The following is a 15613-nucleotide window of genomic DNA, read 5'->3' on the forward strand; positions in this document are numbered from 1 at the left end:
GGGGGGGGGGGGGGGTCATCGATACAGTAAGTATAAGGTAATCCACATACCTGAATGAAGGTCTGAAGAGCCAACTGATAAGATGAGCCTTTGTCCGTTGAGAATAAATTACCAAGGATCACCTTTTGCACGAAGTAGTCTAGCTTTGAGAAGCAAGATAACAGTAAGCATAGGTGTCATCCATGGTATAAATGCCACCATCACCTTTTATTTTTATTTTTTCCATATCCTTATATTTACCCTAAAAACCTAGAATCGGTACTGGGATTTTCTTTTGTTTGCTCATGGATTTTGATCAACTTAAACGGTGATTGGCCTCTTATAATTTTGACAAGCCAGAATCAGTTCTATAAAACTACTTCGCCAGATGGAAAAAAAATGTAATATTGATAATCCTTGTGATAATAACATGATATAATAAAAAAGCATATTGTGCTAACCGGAATCAATCACTTAACAAGTTAATTCAAATTAGTATTATCGTTTTGATAAATGTTGTTCAGCTCTTCAATACTTTGATACAAATCCAATGAACCATGAAAAATGCGGTTTATCTTAGGATATTCTCGAAGTTTAACCATGATAAATAATAATAAAATTACTCTACAGGCATTCGAAAAAATGAGTAGATTAGGGGAAAATTATTTGTAGCCCAGTTATGTATTTTTGTATATCAAACACCCACCACAAAGATTCAATATACGAAGAACCCATAACGAGGGTTGATTACAAAAATAACCTTTTATATATATAAAAGGAAATTAATTGGTTTTAAAAAATAATTTTTTTTATTTCTGAAAAAAACGAGATAAATAAGGATGCGTATAGTCTGTGCCTAAGTGTCGAATAAATTTTTGATGGGGACATTTTTTGATGGATGCATGGAAGACAAATCAGATGTTGACATGTGTTTCTCTTATTAATTGTTTCAACATATTTTGTTTCCAAAAAATATTGAATATAAAATATAATCGATAAAGATAATCACTATTTTCTTTTTTTGGAAACAAAATTTGTTGGAAACAATTAATTGAAGAGACACATGTCAATATTTGATTTGTCCTCCATACACCCATCAAAAAACGCCCCCATCAAATATTTTCTCCCAAGGGTCCTTGTGTCCAGTGTGCCAAGCGAATAAAATCGTGACACTTGTCTTTCCCAATTCGGAAAATGGGTCATTTCTCCAAATATTTTTAAAACATGGTTCAAATGGACGAGTAAAAATTATCATGGGTGAAATGGACACCAAAAAAATAGCAAGGATGAAACTGGATTCATCCTGACTTAAACTTTAAAAATAACAAGGATGAAACTGGATGCATCCTGATGTAAATTAAAAATAAGAAAAAGTATACATCCTGACTATTTTTATATTTTTGTCCATTTAAACAATATCAAAATCTAAATGTTTTTTTCACCCAGGAATTGTTGATTTTGGTCATTTTAACTAATTTTGTGTTCCCAATTTGTCTCAACTAACACAATTATACATTCCGTAATTAGCTTTAAATCAATTAATAGACGGTCAATAAATTAAGGAAACAAACGATATTATGTGAATTTAATCATTCGACTAATGAAACATTTAAAATAATTCAAATATCTATTTTTCTCATTCAAGAATTCATGATTTTATAACTAATTAAATAGACAGATATAATGTTTCACCTAACACACTCGGTGTAGTACGATTTCTGGTGAAGTTATTTTCACCTAGCCCATTCTTTATATCATCACTGTACTTGGAAAACTTTCACCATGTTTAACATGCTTCCAAAAAAAACCATGTTTGATATGCTTGAGAATGAAAAGACAGAAGATTTTATAGTACAAAAGGGAAGCATTACCTAAGATTTTTCAGCTGCATTAATTGATGGGGGTAAGCTGTTACGGTGATTCTCATCTAGAAGCTACTGGCTCCACTTTAATCTGCTGCAATGGAGATGCAAGCAGAGCGACACATAGACTTTGCCTGCACTGTCGAGAGAAAGGTGTTGCATAATGGTGGAAAGAGATTTCCACTTAGTGCATAATGCATTTGATGGCTTGTGTGATGAGCTTTGTGGATTGACCTGTATCCTGGCAATATTTTCCTAAGCCTTACTGCCAGTAATTTCCGCAATCTTTATACTAGATAAATCGGAATTAATGGTGAAGAAACAAAAAAGCGCAAACAAAACACAAACCTAACGTACCCTAAAATTAACAAAGAAAATGATTCTTACTTATTTTTGAAATATCAAAAAATAAAGTTTTGAAATGAAATTAAGAATGGATAAAAAGAAAATCACATAACATTTTGTTTCCTAAATTTATTAACGGTCTCTTAATTGATTTAAAGCTAATCACGGAATGTGTAGGTGTGTTAGTTAAGACAAATTGGGAAAGACAAGTGTCACGATTTTATTCGCTTGCTACACTGGACACATGGACCATTGGGTACAAAAGAAAAAACTCTTTAAAAATACTCATCTAAAAACAACTTCCCCAAAATTACTCCTTTATTAATAGTTTATATTTCCGGTATATTAGATAAAAAAATTATATTATATCTGACGTAAAAACAGTCAAACTACCATAAAGATTGGAAAATCCCAGCACGCAGTCTTTGCGTATTACCCTAGACTTCTTTTTCTTCTCTTCATTTTCTTCATCCCGGAGCTTTCGTTAATTGTTACCGTTTTTTCTCCAAATGATGCAATTAATTTCTCCATCCATATATGAACAATGATCAAAGTTAATGGTAACTATTTCATTTATGAATGAATAGAAACATGAAATCGCCACCCATGATGCTGAAATGGTAGTTAGAAATAAAAAATCAAATAATTAAACATGCATGTTCTATTTCTGTGTTATAAGTGTATGATTGAGTTTAAGTGCTACAATCATCATCCATTGAATTATCAAGGAAAATTCTAGTTATCACGTTCCAGTGAAAATTGCATTTATCATGGGCTGCGATATTTGGAGTTATCACTATTTATGAAACCAGCGCAAATGAAAATTCTAATTTTCACATCGTGGTGATAAATGAATCTATCCTCTGTGTATGGTTAAGTTACACTGGCTGCGATATTTTGGATTATCACCGCTTACGGAACTTAGCAAATGATAATGTTACACGGAAAATTTTAGTTTTCACATTCGGTGAAAATTGTATTTATCACGGGCTGCGACATTTTGGATTATCACCGTCCATGGAACTAGCAAATGATAATTGTAGTTTTCACATTTGATGAAAATGAACCCATCCTCTTCCAGTTACTCACTTGCCATAGCTGTTTTTTCTTTTTTAGAGAATGAAGGAACTTATTATGTTTCGAGATAAATAGGCATCGATGAGATAAAATCCAAGGGCTTGGAAGCGCTCCCGTAAGGTAGCTGTCACTGAGTTGACCTCGCCACAATCGACCTAAACTACATTGACTTCCTTATGGCGGATTATTATTTTTCCAAAAACATGTCTGTCTGACAGTATATGCATGGTGGATCCGATCAATAAATAATATACAATACGAAATTATGGACATTCATTAAATTCATCACTAAATAGAGATAATGATATATCAGAGTGCATCAGGTGCCGTACAACAGTAGCAGCTTTTATGATGACCGAAAGCAGAGATCCATTCTTTTCTCAATGAATCATAAAACCAAAAATCAATTCTTGGCCATCGATGGATCAACTAGCGGTCTTCTCCGTATTCCGATTTGCATATGTACCAGTAAGAGTGACACTGTTCTATAGGACAATTATGATATCTATTTTTTAATCATGGATATAAAAAATAGTGCTTCAAAAAAAATAAAAAAAATATAGTAGTAGTACTAGTAAAAATATCCCGACAAAAATATTAAGGCTTGTTGTCATAGAGTTCATTTGGCTAGAAGACGTGGAAGGATTAGTAAACCACCAAGTTGGCAATTGAGACATCATAAGCTAGCAGCCGCAAGGTAATTCTGTCACCCCGTTTAATGCAGATGAGAATGAAAGGAATTAGGAGCAGATTTACCCAAGTCTCCCTAGGGAGGTGGAAGTTACACTCCGAAAGGAGGATTATCTGCATAAAGTCTATCCTACTATCCTACTGTCACTCCTCTCAATATATGCAGTTGGCAATTGGGAAATTTCATCAATATATGCAATTGCATCTGCATGAAGCCTATCCTACAAGGTAATTATGTCACTCCTCTCAATATATGCAATTGCATTAATGAAAGCAGTTCTGTAGCTATTGACTTGCCAATTCACCCAAGTCTCCCCAGGCAGGTGAAATTATACTTAAGGAGAATCATCTTCCTTAAGCCTATCCGGCTGTTACTTACTAGAAGGGTTTACTTGCCCATTCTTACTGCATTCGTGCTGAATCATATACATGAAGCCTATCCTGGCTATTAATTTCTCGTGCTGGATTTTCATCCATCGCGAAAATTTTAGAATCAAAATTAATTTCTTGTACCATGCGCAACACATGAAGGGGACCTACTTGCCCATTCCTCCCAAGCGTCACGAGTAGTGCTACGTTGACACCCAATATTACCGTGTAAAATCCCGTAGGATAATCCAGCGGCCGAGAAAGGGAGCGTGATTAGCATTTGGATATGAAAAGGCTGAAGTGTGTCCCCATGTATCTCACGCATTATTGAAGCGTCACTCTAACTTAATTGTTGATCTTTTATTGTGTACGACCCTTTGCTCCAAGGCCCAAGCACCACTAGATCTGAATAATTAAATGTGCTTCCTCTTCCGATCTCTTGAACGGAGCATCCACAATTTTCGTAATATTCTTCATTAGATTTGTAGTAATTATTATCATTGTTTGTTATTGATAAGAAGGAAGAATTTAGGCTTGTAACTACTCCTCAAAGGGCTGATTTTCGGCGATTTGGAGGCGATCACAGAGTCAGAGCGTTTCCATCTGATCAAACCTTTTCTCTGTGATCCCTTCTCATTGTTTTCAGGTTCTCATCTCTTTCCCTTCATGATTAGGTACCTCTGGATATTAGTCTTCACTTGAACAGCATCGCAGGCAACAATATACCTTCTTCTAGGTTTTTTCTAATGCCAAGAACTGTTTCCTACAAAGCCTCCACACCTGGTACTTTGTCTGCTACCCCCTCTATTAGCCCTGGAAGCTTAGTCTCTAGTGGCTGTGATGATCTTTTCCAGTGCCCATATCGTGGACTGGATGGTTGTAGGAACGAGGTTGGGGGAGGGGGCTTTTGAGGGTTTCTTTATTCAATCATTTGAAGAACCAACACTATAAAGGGGAAGAAGGTAGAGATCGATGTCTTAAGAGGTTACGAGTTAGTGGTGTTGTTTACAGGGCATGGGAGGCTGTTCTGCTACAATTGACAGGATGGTTATGCCCTCAATGTATGCACATTAATGTTTGGGGTAAGATGTGTAAGGTGCATCAAGGGCCTGCGATACCTGTACCATCCAGTGGTTCAGTTCCTACGAGTCTTGTACAAGGCATAGTTACACCTGCTTGCTCTATTGCCTCCTCCAGTTGTGTACCTGATAGTGGAACTGAATGTGTTACATCCTTACCCACAATTGATTTGGAACTTCAATGCAATCTTCCAAACGCAAATTCCGACAGTCTCTAGCATCCCTGCAAAATGAAGACCTCACTTTGCTTGTACGTTTAAGTATTGCTCCAAAAAGTGGTGTCTCTGCCTAATGAACTAGCCTCTTGGATTCAGCTGTTGATTTTCCCTATTTGTACTCTCAATACGTACGTACCACAGAACAGACAATAGGAGAAGGATAGCAGAGACGGAAGCTTTTGGAGCTAATGTTTTTATGTTGCTGGTTCAGAGAGTTTTGGTAGAACATGAGCAGAGACGGAAGCTTTTGGAGTTGAGAAAGAAGACTCTCCAGAGAGCCAGGAAGCCACTAATTTATGCTTATGCAAAGGGTGTTAGAGCACTGCTCGAGCGAACTCGCAAGCGTTTCTATCTCAAACTTGTTTGTCAAGTTTAGTTTATCAAAACTATAGTCTTGATTTCAAATCTACTTATAGCTATGTCTCGGATTAGGGTAGAATGTGTAGTTGAGCTTTAGATTTCACAGCGCTCATCGATTGAAGACGAGGATCTACTGAGGAGAGCTTGGAGGAACTTTATCAACAAAAGATATGTGGAGACTAAAACTTATCTATCACTCAGAAGTCTGTTCTATTTTATCTTCTAATGAGACTTAGTCGTATAGCTATATAGACTTTTACATTATACACATTTGATATTTCGAGCTGAGTTTATCTCGGTTATCTATTTCTTGAAATATGTGTCGGAAGCTTTTTGCTTTAACTATTGGAAACTAAATCTTGAGTCAAAAGATGATCATGTGAAAATTGCCTTGAAAAATCTTATATGATTTATGTGAGACAATCATTTGACGTTGACTTGGAAAGTTTCATATTGATCATTCGATCACTTGAAAATTACTTGAAGCTAATAGTTTGTGTGAGACAACTATTGTCATCTTCTAAGGATGTTTTAGTGATTGAAATGGGAGTTTAGAATAATTAACCATTTATGGATACAACACGGTATGCATACCTAGTATGCAAACTGTATTGTTCTGATTCAGGTCCAGGAACCTTGTTTGTGTACCTAGTATGCGAACGGTTTTAACTGTAAAGGTATGGGAACCTTGTTTGCGTCTTAGTACACGAACGGTTCTACCTGAGTTGGGTCCGAGATAGCTGTTTGCATACCTGGTTTGCAAACGGATGGAAAAGGCCAAGGTCCGGAGTTGTTGTTTGCATACCTGGTTTGCGAACAAAATGGTTTAAGTTCTAAAATCGTTTAAGTATGATTCTCATACTCATGAACTAAACATTTATGAATTAAGGAATGCAATCTTTGTAAACCGTGGCCTAATGTTCATGAATTGATTCTTATATAAGTAATTTGTACGATTACGAATCAATCCGAATTTGTTTCAATTGGTTCATATATATTTTCTATGAGATAGTGAACAATTGAACAACTCTATTTGAAACACAATTAGATTCATTTGATTATCTTTCATGATTAATTGATAATCATATTTGATCTAGAAGTGTTAGATGAATGTGGTTAAGACAAAAGTGTTCATATGGCTAAGTTCGGTTAATTGTTATTGAGCCAACTCAATATACACATTTAGATACGGTTACCCGTATCTAATTGAAGGTATATTTCAATTGTATGTAACAAGCTAAAACCAGATAGATTTCTTTATTTTGAAGCAGACTTAGCTTGATTCTTAAATCAAGATTTCATCTAACGGTGAATATTGAATGCTTTGTTACTAAGCTATCTTAGCTTTGATTGTAAGCAAACCCTGATTTGAAAGACTATATAAAGGAGAACTCTAGAAACTGGAAAACCTAATCCCGTCACTTTCATGTGTCCTAGTTGCAAACTGGAGGAGATTCTCCTTTAACCTAGGTTTTTCCAAAATCCTATTACGATATCGACTTGAAGACTTCATTTGGGATTCGTGAAGCCAGATCCAACTATTTTCTCCGTAGTTGCGTATTCTGATCTTACTTTTTCTATCATGTTGACTACTATCTTCTCTAAGATTTTCTCGAGATTTATCTCCGATAGGTAAGATATAAAAAATAGTCACAAAGTTCTTTGTCTCATACTTTGTGATTCCACAATAACTTCTTCTACAACCATATAGTTAAGTTATTGTGAGATGATTGATATTTCTAGGCTTCTCTTCGAAAGTTTTAGACCAGATTATCAATTGGTTCTTGTTCACCTTGATTTATCATAAGAGGAAACAAAACTTCATAGGTATATCCGTGGGAGACATATTTATCTATCAGAATTGACATATCTATGTGAGACAGTTTTTTTTAATAAGTCTTCGACGTTGGGTCGTATTAACTCTTAGTTGTGGGTGATATCATCTAAGGGAATCAAGTGCACAGAATCCAGGGTGGTTCTAGAGGCATAAGGAACGCGCCTATATCTTAATCGTTGTGAGACTTTGTTAGAGATCAACTACGTTCCAGTCCTAAGTTAACTTGTAGTAGGATAGTGTCTGTAGTGGCTTAATACAATGTGGTTTTCAATCTGGACTAGGCCCCGGGGTTTTTTGCATTTGCGGTTTCCTCGTTAACAAAATTTCTGGTGTCTGTGTTATTTCTTTTTCATATTATATTTTATATAATTGAAATATCACAGGATATGTGCGTAGTTCAAGCAATTCATAAATCTTACCTTGATTGTTGGACAGGAATTGATTGGCACTTAGGCATTAGTCTTTGGTATCAATCAGGCTCACAGATTTCTATCTATTCGATTGTAGATTGTATTGAGAAATTGAGACTAAGCTCTTTAATATATCTCTTGATTGAGCTCGCTTTTAAGTTGGTGCTCTCGGAATTATATTGGAGTTAGTCCATATAGATTTCCGAACGAGTTATTGGGTGTGGTTGTTATACCCCCGCTTTTTTAATTGATATCAGATTAGGAAAACACGTTAAAGACCTCATAAGTCTGTGTTTGTAGCAATCTGACTCTATGAACATAAGTACTATATCTATAAACGTACCGCCAGTCTTCGATGGATCGAATTTTTTATGGTAAAAAACTGTTATGTGTGCCTTTATACAAACGCGTGATTTTCAATCATGGGTTCGTGTTGTTAAAGGGTATAATCATCCATTAGTTACAGTAGATGATGTAACTGTTGCAATGGATATTGGAAAGTATGATCCTATTGCGATTCTCACTGCAAAGCAAAATTCTGACGCATTAAATGCTATCATCCATGTCATTACCCCAGATATTCAGCACCATGCGACTACGTGCCCTCGGTCTAAAGATGCTTGGTATATTTTAGAAACCGTATTTGAAGGGAATGTCTCTGAGAAAAAAGCTAGGCTTCAAAACCTAAACTCTGATTGGGAAAACCTTCGTATGGCTGATGAAAATTTATTTGATGAGTTTAATCACAAAGTGTTTGAAATTGTTAATGCATATTTTGCATTGGTTAAGACTATTCCTGAAAAGGACATTGTGATGAAAATTCTCAGATCGCTGCCAGCGAGATACGATTCTAAGAAACATGCCATCGTTGATGGAAATAACCTTGAAACACTTTCAAATAACTCACTTGTTGGATAGTCAAAAATAATTGATCATGATCAGAACACAGTCAGAACATCTATGTTCAATGTTGTGACCAATACAAGAGAATCTTCTAACTTGTCTTGGGCTGATGAATGATGTCCTAATCATGTTGATCTTGACAGGTCATTGATTACATAAAAGATCAAGGATATTGTGAAAGAAGCAAAAGATCTGAGAAAAGGCTCTCTCCCTATCTGATGCTTCAAATGATTCAATACAAGATGTAAAATCAAGTCAGTTTGTAAAGAATATGCATACTTTTGAAGTCTGTAATTACTTCTGAAGTCTGCACAGAAAATTCTGCTCTCTCAGCTGAAACTTCTATTCACTCAAATTCTGATTCAGAATTCAATTCTGACACTGAGATTTTGAGATTCTTGGATAAGAATTAAGAAATTATTCAAGAAAATCTTCAATTGAAGAAATTGTTGGAGAAAATTGAATCATCCCTTCAGGTGAAAAATCTTGAGATTGATTGTTTTAATCATGAATTCACCAGAACCCTATCCCTAAAAGAAAAATAGATTGATACTCTTAAGTGTGACCAATAAAGGTTGTCTGGAAGCTCTGACAAGATCTCAACAATGTTATTTGGTCAGAAGTCCTTTGGAAACACAAATGGTACAAGGTTCAAAAGAAAAACTGTGAGAACAAACAACTCCTTTGTTCCATCCAGTTCTGGAAAGATGGATGTAGAAGGTAATGATAAACAGGATATCAACCGACAAAACGAAAATTCCTCTCTGAATTGTTTGTTTTGTAGAAATACAAGTCATGTTCAAAGTAAGTGTTGGAAATTCAAGAGGAACAACAAAAGAATTTCCAAGTTTCAAGGTGACATACAAAGAATGAATCTGTCCTTGCGTAACCAACAGATAACCTATGATGTCAAGAAGAAGCCTCAAAGAACCAGGGTCGGACGAGGTAAGAAGTCTGTTTACCTTGATATGTCACCATGTGACATAAGAAGTGATCATTCTGCTCACTCCATTGTTACCTAATGATAGTAATGTTTCCATCCTCTTTATTAACTTGAGAATATGAGGATTACATCAAGGATTGCTCAAGTTTTGTATATTTTTTTTTTATCTTAAGGATATGAAAGCTAAGTTTGGAAAAGTGAATATATTATTATCAAAAATAGATAATGGATCATGAACCGTGAAGACTTTTTCAAAGTGCCTCTTCAAAAATGCTCTTTAGGGTTTGATAGTTCCGGTGTTCTATTTAAATTTCTTTGTAATCAAATATCATTCACTCTTTTCTCTTTGAAAGATACAGTATCATGGCTCTTGTAACCAGAGGAAACAAAAAAAGGGATGCAATAGAAGCAGTTAATGTGTCTCTATGTAAAGGAATCCAATCTTCGAGAAATAAAAAGGAAAAGTCTACAAATGATGAAAAAGGTTCTTCCTCTAACTGTTTTTTCTGTTTGTCAGCATGATTTAAAATCTCAAATCATTTATCCTTGGAAAAGATAGCTCACTGTGAACGAATGTTGTCTCTGACAAAGAAAACCTTGTGTAAACTGAAAACAGAGATTAGTGAGTTAACTGACATTTCTGAAGATTTGGAAGAAAAAGAATTCTCTGTAAACGCTCTGAAAAAGCTCTACGATGTCTAGGAAACTTCTTATGATAATTTATTCTTATGTTTTAAGAAGGATAACTAAGGTTTGGAATAGCAAATATTGTGATTACACATAGCTATTTCAACGATTTTCATCTTGCAATGTTTTTAGATTTATTTATTTAAATTCTAAGTGATTTGGAAGATGATTTTGCAGTATTAATCTTTATTGGTTCTATATATTGCAAAAAAAAAGGATATGTTGTGTTTACGTCCGTGAACTATGATTATCTCATATGCGCAAAAGTTAAGTTTATTGTGTCATTATGCAAATATTGATAAAAGATAAAATGCACTTTTGAAAATTCCGCAGTATTGATCTTTCCCTGATCCACTTTTATGTGAAAGTAATGTATGGCTCCGTAAATTTTCTTATGTTGAGCTTTCCGATTAAATTAATCAATAAGGTCTTCTTGTGGTAAATATATTCGAGTTTACCGGATACAAATCCATGTGGTCCCCAAAGAAATCCTTCTTTTCTTCTAAAAGTAAGGTCGCTCATGTTGTTCTTTCGGGAATGACATATTATGGGGAAGAGTTCTTAATTGAAATTGTGCTTCATTGTCATATCTTTGCGGGGAGTGCGGCTGTGGAATATTTTAGGAGTTATCTTGTATCTTTATAAACTCCTTTATGAATACACTAACTTTCGAATATATGTGAAATCATATAAACAAGTTGATATGTTCTCTTTTATTCATGAATTATCTCTTTGAGAATATCATTATGATCCCCTAGTTTTCGTAACTTTGCCAATTTATATTGACAAAAGGGGGGAGAATTATTTGGTAGTTCATAGTACATACACATGGTTTACGCATCATTATGTAAAGGGGAGTGGTTTACATTGTGCGATGAAGTATTGACTAAGGGGGAGTGATACATATCATTGTAGTATTATTGTCAAAGTTGCGATGCAATTGGACTTTGATGTTGTGTAATAATACTATGACATTGTATAACAATGATTCAGGACATTTGTTTTCTTATTGTTATGGCTACGGATCTTCAATAGCAATGATGCTGAGTTGAACACATTCAGAATCACCGGAGTACTTGGAGTATCAAAGAATTCAAGGAATATTGAAGATCCAATGAAATCAAGCATGATGGATGAGAAGCTACAAAGTTTATTTATTTTGTAATCCAGGTATTGATAGTTTTTTCACTAAAATTAAATAAGTGGGAGATTGTTAGAGCACTGCTCGGTCGAACTCGCAAGCGCTGCTATCTCAAGCTTGTTTGTCAAGTTCAGTTGATCAAAAATATGTCTCGGATTAGGATAGAATGTTTAGTTGAGATTTATACTTCACGGCGGTCATCGATTGAAGACGAAGATCTAATGAGTAGAGCTTGGAGGAACTTCATCAACAAAAGGTATGCAAAGACTCAAACTTATTTGTGACGCCCCAACGATCACCTACTTAGATAATAATATTACAACCTAATTGAAGCATCAAGTCTATATTAAAGATCTTAAAAAATCTCAATTATATAAATTAATCCTAGAACAAAGCCATATACTCTGATATTTTAAAATAAAATCTTTCAAGTGAATTAAATATAATAATATGTTGCTTTACAACGAAAGAAAGAATATATACATAAAATATAAACAAACATCTTCAGTTTGCTAAAACTTTAAACTACAAAAATGGATATATTCACGTGCAACATTTCTTCGTGTAACTGAAACTGAAATGGGAACGAGTGAGCATATCATTCCAAAGGGGTTCCCAATGGAAACATATAACTCTCCGGTAATCACTAACATATTTGTAGTTCTAAAGAATATTAAATAAACAATTAACATGCATAACATGTACTTGCGTGATTTCTCCAGATAAAATATTCTATATATAATATCGTACATCTCGCACTACTTAATCCTTATTGCACATCTCGCTACTCAGACAATATAAAATAAGTAAATAATAATGTACATCTCGCACTACTAAAATAATATTGCATATCTCGCGCTACTTGACTTAGCAAGAAGCTGTGGGGAGGCACAAACACTTCTCACAGGTAAATCACGGAAACACACATCAAATTAAGTGTTCCTCCGGCAATCAACAAACGTCGATTTATAACATTCATGAAAGAAATGTCATTTTAATTTCACGTCCTCAAATATTGTGACCTTAGTGACAATACCTATTAAAGACCACCACCGGATGATCTACAAAAGTAATATTATAACAAACCAAAATATATGTCATTTTAACTTCGCCCTTCTAATGAGAAAAACGTCAGTAAAATAACTCCAGACTCTAATTATAGCTATCATCCTCACAGTTGCCCAAGCCGTAATTCCAGAACTACCATTCAAGTACCGAAGGTTTTACAATCAAGCATAATATGCAACGAATGGATTCTCACAAGGGAATATAAAAGTAATATTGGAAGCCCGACCCTCCTATAACAATAAATAATTGGAGTCTGTACCAACACCTAATTCATTATAAATGAGATATAAAATTTGGAGAACCCGACAACGCATACTAATTAACATACCCATCCAATTACACAAATATATGCTCACAAAAAGTAAATGCACATCATGCTCACAGAAAGAAAACTACAAGAAGGTTCCAGAGTTCCCACCTGATTGAAGGAAAACCACTTGATAGACACATTTTTATGTCTGATTTGTCTCGATTATATATATTGTTAGGGCTCATTTTTGTACTTATTATGGTGTTTTATTTATTTGTAGGTATTTTTGGCTAATAAACGTTTTTGGAAAAAATTGGCTCGAAAAGTTGACGGAAAGCACTCGGAGGACACTTGCTATTCGGACCCCCGGCTTGGATAAGGGGAAACCCCAGGACACCCCATAAGGCAGCTTCTAAAGGCACCCCTACTATGGATAGGGGGCGCCCTTTCTTCTTCACGGTTTCAAATCCAGAAAATTGACGGGAAATATTTGGCAGTTTTGGCAATCGTGATTTGGAGGAGTTTGAGGTCGATTAAACCTCTGATTTTCATAGGATAGATTCCTTATGGGTCTAGGAATCTGATATGGGTGTTTAAATCGATTAGACTGGGGGTCAATCGACGGATTTTTATCACAACGGAAATATATGTAAAGTCACGTCTTTGACCTGTTTTAGGGAATTTTAGAGAGATTAAAGTGCTGTAAACCTTCCCAAAGATTTGTATCTGTCTAAGGAAGAGTTTAGAATAAAAAGGAAAGCTCAGAAATGCGTAGAAATTCTAAAACAAGAAATTGCCGCAACTTTGCCGTGAAGAGAAGGAAAGATATTTTGGAAGATTTGGAAGAGATTTAATCGGTATTTTTGATATAAATAGATGGCTTGGGTCATATAGAAAGGGTGTCGAGAGTTTGGGGACCTAAGGAGAGCCAGAGAAAAAGAAATAAGAGCTTTACCAAACTCTGTTTCTGCTACTGCTGCTGCTGAAGATGAAGAATGCGAAGAACATCGACGCACGGGGAACAGTCGCAGAACAGTGTCGTTGTTTAACAACGGAAGAACATTAAGCTGTGCAGGACAGTCGTATTCTAGGATCTTAAATTTCTGATCCTGTAACAGTTGATTAGCAACGTATATCTTCAGTATTGCAACACCAATTGTAACGGTGACTTTGTAACATCTATACACCGTTGCAGTTCTGCTGTTTTATATATTCTCTTCAATAAAACCACCTTTTGAGCCATGATTTATTATTTTGAACCTGTTTTTGATATGAGGAGCTAAACCCCATTGCTGAGGCGATAGAGGGAGCTATTTTCCAAAAAAAAGCGGTACAATCTGTTTAATTTAATTTATTGCAATTATTATTATGATTATTTGCCTTGGATTATTATTGAATATGATTTTTATTTGAGTGATTGTGATCTATTTTGATGGAGTATGCTTAGTTTATAGACTCTTGATGCTTCATGCTTGGTATTTACAATTATTGCTTTTGAAAATCTACTTGTTGCAATAGTAAGAATCAAATTGAACAAGAAAATTGCATGAATATAAATATTGGATTAAATCACTTTGAATTTGGAAAATAGTGTAATCTTAGCCTCAGTGTTCTTTTAATATTGATATCAACTTTGATTGAGTTTGCTATAATTTTTAGTGAGTTTTCTATTTTAATATTAGAATTTAAGTCTAATTAATATCCTTCACAAGTCTGAGAATCAAACCACTTTTACCACTATATACAAATCACATCACCACTCCATTCCCCTGTTTCCCAATCTACAATTCTATATCCCCATCATAATCATCATTGACATCAAATTGAACGTGTAATTACCATCTGAGTCAACATGGAAAAGATTCATAAATGGTCTTTTAGAATCCCAGTCGATATCCTTTGCTCTATCTGAATCTTCGTTCTAGAATCCTCCTATCTCTTTTTTTATTAAGTTCTCATCGATAGTTCTATGTCTAGATCGATTAACGGAAAAAGGGTAGCCAAAATGGCCAGAAAACTGGTTGGAATAATTACCGGAAAACAACTCAAGTCACTGGTCACTAACGGTCAAACGTAACGGTCAACAGAGTCAACTTACGATAAGCGTCAGTCAAAGGTCAAAGTCAAGTCAATTGGTCAAGGTTCAGGTCAAACCAGAAATCGGTCAAAAAGAATCAACTCAGTCAATTAGACTGATTCATGTGAGTCAGATGAGTCGACTCAGTCATATGTCTGAGTCAGGTTAGTTCAGTCAGAAAGACTGAGTAGGCTACAGACTACACTACACACACCAAAACTCGATTACAACTTCATTTTCGCTATCAACCTGAGTTCAGGATTGCATCATTACAGTTCAGTTCCATCACCCTTCAACAACATCACAGGCAACAACAAC

This window comes from Papaver somniferum, chromosome 2 (assembly GCF_003573695.1).
Source record: "Papaver somniferum cultivar HN1 chromosome 2, ASM357369v1, whole genome shotgun sequence".
Lineage (NCBI taxonomy): Eukaryota > Viridiplantae > Streptophyta > Magnoliopsida > Ranunculales > Papaveraceae > Papaver > Papaver somniferum.